The 6,000-nt window shown below is 45.9% G+C and overlaps 1 protein-coding gene across 1 annotated transcript in view; it reads left to right on the top strand.

The window, feature by feature from the left end:
* Nucleotides 1-1,198: 1,198 nt before the first annotated feature.
* Nucleotides 1,199-6,000, top strand: part of LOC126262806 (cytochrome P450 6k1-like) — a 174,176-nt gene continuing 169,374 nt past the window's right edge. Inside the window, exon 1 of the mRNA XM_049959646.1 lies at nt 1,199-1,229. The gene's annotated coding sequence lies outside the window, so the exon portion shown is untranslated. The remainder of the gene's footprint in view (nt 1,230-6,000) is intronic.

Below are 6,000 nucleotides of genomic sequence, written 5' to 3'. Positions count from 1 at the left end.
CGCCGTCCTGTGGCTGCACGAAAAGCATTATTCAACATGGTGGCGTAGCTGTCAGGGTTCCTCCGAGCCATAATCCGTAGGTAGCGGTCACCCACTGCAGTTGTAGCCCTTGAGCGGCCTTAGCGAGGCATGTTATCGACAGTTCCTGTCTCTCTCTATCTCCTCCATGTCCAAACAACATCGCTTTGGTTCACTCCGCCTGGACACTCCTCTTGTTGAGAGCCCTTCCTGGCACAAAGTTACAATGCGGACGGGATCGACCCCCGATATTGACAGTCTAGGCATGGTTGAACTACAGACAACACGAACGTGTACCTCCTTCCTGGTGGAATGACTGGAACTGATCGGCTGTCGGACCCGTTCCGTCTAATAGGTGCTGCTCATGCATGGTTGTTTACATCTTTGTGCGTGTTTAGTGACCTCTCTGAACAGCCAAAGGGACTGTGTCTGTGATACAATACCCACAGTCAACGTCTATCTTGAGGAGTTCTGAGTTCGCAGGTCGTGGTCTTGCGGTAGCGTTCTCGCTTCGCGCGCACGGGGTCCTGGGTTCGATTCCCGGCGGGGTCAGGGATTTTCTCTGCCTCGAGATGACTGGGTGTTGTGTGTCTTTCATCATCATTGACTCGCAAGTCGCCAAAGTGGCGTCGGCTAAAAAGGACTTGCAATTCCGGCGACCGAACACCCCGCATGGGGTCTCCCGGTCAACAATGCCGTACGATCATTTCATTTCAGGAGTTCTGGGAACCAGGGTAATGCAAAACTTTTTCTGGTGTGTGTAGTTCGCCGCATTTCTTATATTCACACAGCCACATTAGCTTTCCTCATTTTTAGTTCTAGTAATTGCGCTTTGTTTAAATCGTCGCAGTGGTTGCACAAAGCCCGTTTCTGTGCGTGTTGTTAGTTCCATGAGTGTGCGGATTATCAGATCCCTCTCCAAGTGTTAAGTTACGGAAGGCAAAGCTCAGTCGACACATAACGTGTCAGTATCTCGATGAATCATGCGTGGCGACATGGAGGTTAATTTTACTTACGCAACCCATTGCGTCTTGTGTCACCAGATGGTTTTTCACTTTCTCTGATAACTCCACGTGCGTCTGAAACGGTGCTTTGATAGGAAAAATCCAGCAGATAAGGTTTTGCAGTCTTAGTGCGATAGGCAGCCTGCAGCTTCTTTTATTTAGACACAAAGGCGCGACGCAATCAGTTAACGGATCAATACAGAACTGGTGAGTGCAACAGAAGCAGATGCAGCTGTAGTAGTAGTAATAGTAGTAGTAGTAGTAGTAGTTTTATTCATTTGTGACTCAATTTTAAAATGACGATGAACATACCGCAGTATTATAGTTCGACAACAATAAAATTTAATTCGTATACAGTGTCAACGCGAACTTCTTTCCTCCCATTGCGTCTTTGAGTGGTTCAGACACATGGAAATCACTTGAGGCAAAGTCTGGTGAGTATGGTGGATGACGAAGACACTCACAATGCAGGTCTGTGATTGTTCAACTGTTGTACGGGCAGTGTGGGGCCTTGCATTGTCATGTAGCAAAAGGACACCTGCTGACCGCAATCCACGTCGCTTTGATTTGATAGCAGGCCGCAGATGATTTGTTAGGAGATCTGTGTATGATGCACCGGTGACAGTGGTCCCTCTAGGCATGTAATGCTCCAAAATGACGCCTCTTTCGTCCCAAAAGAGAGTCAGCATAACCTTCCCTGCTGATGCTTCTGTTAGAAACTCCTTCGGTTTTGGTATGAGGAATGGCGCCATTCCTTGCTCGCTCTCTTCGTTTCCGGATGGTGGAAGTGAACCCAGGTTTCGTCCCCAGTAACGATTCTTGCAAGGAAGCCATCACCTTCTCGTTCAAAGCACCGAAGAAGTTCTTCACAAGCATCAACACGTCGTTCTCTCATTTCAGGAGTCAGCTGCCGTGGCACCCATCTTGCAGACACTTTGTGATACTGGAGCACATCATGCACAATGTGGTGTGCTGAACCATGACTAATCTGCAAACATGCTGCAATGTCATTCAAACTCACTCGGCGGTTTTTCTTCACTATGGCTTCAACTGCTGCAATGTTCTGTGGAGACACAACTCGTTGTGCCTGACCTGATCGAGGAGCATCTCCCTCTGAAGTCACACCATTTGCGAACTTCCTACTCAATTCGTAAACTTGCTGCTGTGACAAACATGCGTCACCGTACTGAACCTTCAGTAGTCGATGAATTTCAATAGGTTTCACACCTTCACTACGCAAAATCCGAATAACAGAACGCTGTTCTTCCCTGGTGCAAGTCGCAAGTGGGGCGGGCTTCTTTATACTGATACTGCGGCGGTATGTGTGCATCTGCAATATGCTGCCACCTACAGGCCATTCTGCACGCTGTTTTTAGCATTCTTACTAACTTACAGGATGTTGTTGTTGTGGCCTTCAGTCTTGAGACTGGTTTGATGCAGCTCTCCATGCTATTCTATCCTGTGCAAGCTTCTTCGTCTCCCAGTACTTACTGCAACCTACATCCTTCTGAATCTGCTTAATGTATTCATCTCTTGGTCTCCCTCTACGATTTTTACCATCCACGCTGCCCTACAATGCTAAATTTGCGATCCCTTGATGCCTCAGAACATGTCCTACCAACCGGTCCCTTCTTCTTGTCAAGTTGTGCCACAAACTCCTCCCCAATTCTGTTCAATACATCCTCGTTAGTTATGTGGTCTACGCATCTAATCTTTAGCATTCTTCTGTAGCACCACATTTCGCAAGCTTCTATTCTCTTCCTGTCCAAACTATTTATCGTCCATGTTTCGCTTCCATACATGGCTACACTCCATACAAATACTTTCAGAAACGACTTCCTGACACTTAAATCAATACTCGATGTTAACAAATTTCTCTTCTTCAGAAACGCTTTCCTTGCCATTTCCAGTCTACATTTTATATCCTCTCTACTTCGACTATCATCAGTTATTTTGCTCCCCAAATAGCAGAACTCCTTTACTGCTTTAAGTGCCTCATTTCTTAATCTAATTCCCTCAGCATCACCCGACTTAATTCGACTACATTCCATTATCCTCGCTTTTTTCTTTTGTTGATGTTCACTTACAGGATACAGGCGCGAAATTTCGATTTGTTATTACAAATTTAAGGTTTTCATTTGACTCACCCTTGTACTTTTTTCCACTGAAAATGTTATTACACGAATGAAAAAGTCTCTAACATGCTATTACCAAAAAGTACAACGTAAAAGATAGAGTAATGTCTAAATGTAAAGTCGTGTACCATGAATAGCTGGGAGACCCAGAAAGCATGTTTGGTCGCTTATTTGGAAAGGTTTTCCCTGTCCTTCGCGCGTGGAGGCACCTTTCCTTCGCGAAGCATGAGAGCTGTGTAGGTACAAGTGTAGCTGTTAAGTGTAGGTGTCTGTAACAGGTTTGTGTGTAGTGTAATGTGTCGTTCTCGTGTTGGGGACGTTGGGAGAAGGGAGGGGGTGAAACGCGGTGCCGCAACATAGCCTACTCCCCTCGAAGAGCACCAAGGGGGCAGCTCTGAGTCCTTAACGTCCCCATCCGATGGCCGATCACCGTCAATACTGTTGCATGCCCCCACTTCATGAGACACTGCAGAGGGGCTTGGGATTTAAGCCATTGGCGCAAAGGCGACCAGGGTCTCTGCGCCACCACCCTTCGTGTCCCTGCTATCATGAAGACAAAGGGAAAGCTGTCAACAGAAGGCGGAGTACCCTGACGGTCACCCACGCGATTACTGGCCACCCCCGACTTAGGTGATCTGGCGGATGTCGGTGTTCTCACAAAGCGTCACGACTGTTGACAGAGTAATGTAGAAACCATCGACGCAAAAGTACTGTGAAGTGGATGCCGTTGCTGCAGTAACAGCGCTGGATAGCATTATTGTTCCAGTGCATTACGTGAAACCGTACACAACGTGCATATCGGCCAATTCTTTATCAGTATACCTCTCGATACTACAGCGTTTCACTGTCAACTTACAGCTCAAAATGCTGGGAAAACTAATTCGAGACAGAACCGACCCGTATGACGCGCAAGCTTGAGGGCGAGGACTAAAGCGGGCATTGCTGTATGTCAACAGCATGCACCGTGAATGTGTCAAGTTTGTTTACAAACGAGACACATAGTGCATAACGTCGATATTGTAACGCAGTAGAGATATTTCCAGTGCTATGCTAATTCAAAAAAGTGGGAATGAGAATTCAAACCATCGCAGCCGGAGACCACGGGTACATTACTCCAAACTTACTTCTATCATAAACCTCCGAAATTTTCTCGGGGGGTGGGGGGGAGGGGGGGGGGCTGTATGGAGTGATGAAGATGGAGCAGGTAGTCGGTCGTGGCCTTATAGTAGGAACCACCCCGGGGTTTGCCTGAAGTAATTTAGGAAAATCACGGAAAACCTAAACCAGGATGGTCAGATGGAGATTATAGAGTTTCCATCCTCTACAATACAAGGCCAGCCTGTTTAAAACAGCGCAACCTCATTCCGTTTATCCCTAGTTGTTCATACATTTCCCAACACCGATCACTACGCACACTGTGCAGTGTTCATAAAAGACATCATATTTACGTCAGTGACTGTAAGACTTTCTTTGTTTCACGATTGCAATTTCGGCCTTAGGTCATTATAGGTGCAGATTTTTGTGGCTTTAAAGCAGGTCAACTTAAAATTACCTGACACATTTATATGTCGTTGTCATTACTATTAAATACAAAATGGTTCAAATGGCTCTGAGCACTATGGGACTCAACTGTTGAGGTTATTAGTCCCCTAGAACTTAGAACTACTTAAACCTAACAAACCTAAGGACATCACAAACATCCATTCCCGAGGCAGGATTCGAACCTGCGACCGTAGCGGTCTTGCGGTTCCAGACTGCATCGCCTTTAACCGCACGGCCACTTCGGCCGGCTATTAAATACATTTTTCACGCTGTTTAGTGCATAGGTGACTAGTGATGGGCTATCGAACATGAGTGTCTACAGACTATGTTGTTTTATGATATACGGATATGTGTGCTCGAAGTATGTAACAGTGTCAGTACGATCACGTTGGCGTGAGTCTCACTAAGCGGAGGGAAGCGGCACTCGTCGCTGAACACTGCCGACTGCCACTCGTTGTCCTATCTGACTATGGCTCTACATCATGCTGGTGTCTGTTGTTTGTAGTTTGGCGTCAGCGCTAAACGACACATGGCAGTTCGAAATCTCAATCCGGCTTCCAGTAATCTATCTCTGACTGTTCGTGGTGACATTCTCTCGTAACCTCTACACGAATTTTCCAGAATATTCCAGAAATCGAATCAAGAATAGATGCCAACATGAGCTACTTAGGTAGATATCCTCAGTGTAGTACAGCAGCTTACATCACGTAATAAAGGCAGGTCTTCTGGTCCATATAGTACACCAATTAGGTTCCTTTCAGGCAATGGCGATAAAGTAGTCCCATACTCAGCAATCATAAACAACTGCTCGATCGACGAAATATCCATACCTAAAGACTATGATGTTCCTCAGGGCACAACAGTAAGCAAGGAAGGAAACAGAAGTAATCCGATGAACTACAGACTCATATCACTGACCCGATTTGCAGCAGACTCTGGAACATAAACAGTTCGAATATTATGAATTAACTCGAACGTAACAGCGTATTGACACATAATGAGCATGGATACAGAAAAAAAGTTCTTGTGAAATACAAAAAGCTCTTTATTCGCATGAAGTAATGAGTGATACCGGCAGGAGATCTCAAATTGATTTCACATTTCTAGATTTCTAGAGGGTTTTTGGTACCAATCATCGCAGAAGACTTCTAATCAAACCCCTCCCCCTCCCCCCTTACTGGCACACTGTGATGCCTAGGACTGGACTCCACAACCGACATCTAGTGTACGTTAACACTGAACTATAGACGGTTGTTGCAACAGGCATAGGCCAGAATAATGGATCAACACCTACGGTCATC

Source organism: Schistocerca nitens, chromosome 6, assembly GCF_023898315.1.
Source record: "Schistocerca nitens isolate TAMUIC-IGC-003100 chromosome 6, iqSchNite1.1, whole genome shotgun sequence".
NCBI lineage: Eukaryota > Metazoa > Arthropoda > Insecta > Orthoptera > Acrididae > Schistocerca > Schistocerca nitens.
This window is presented reverse-complemented; position numbering and strand designations above follow the sequence as displayed.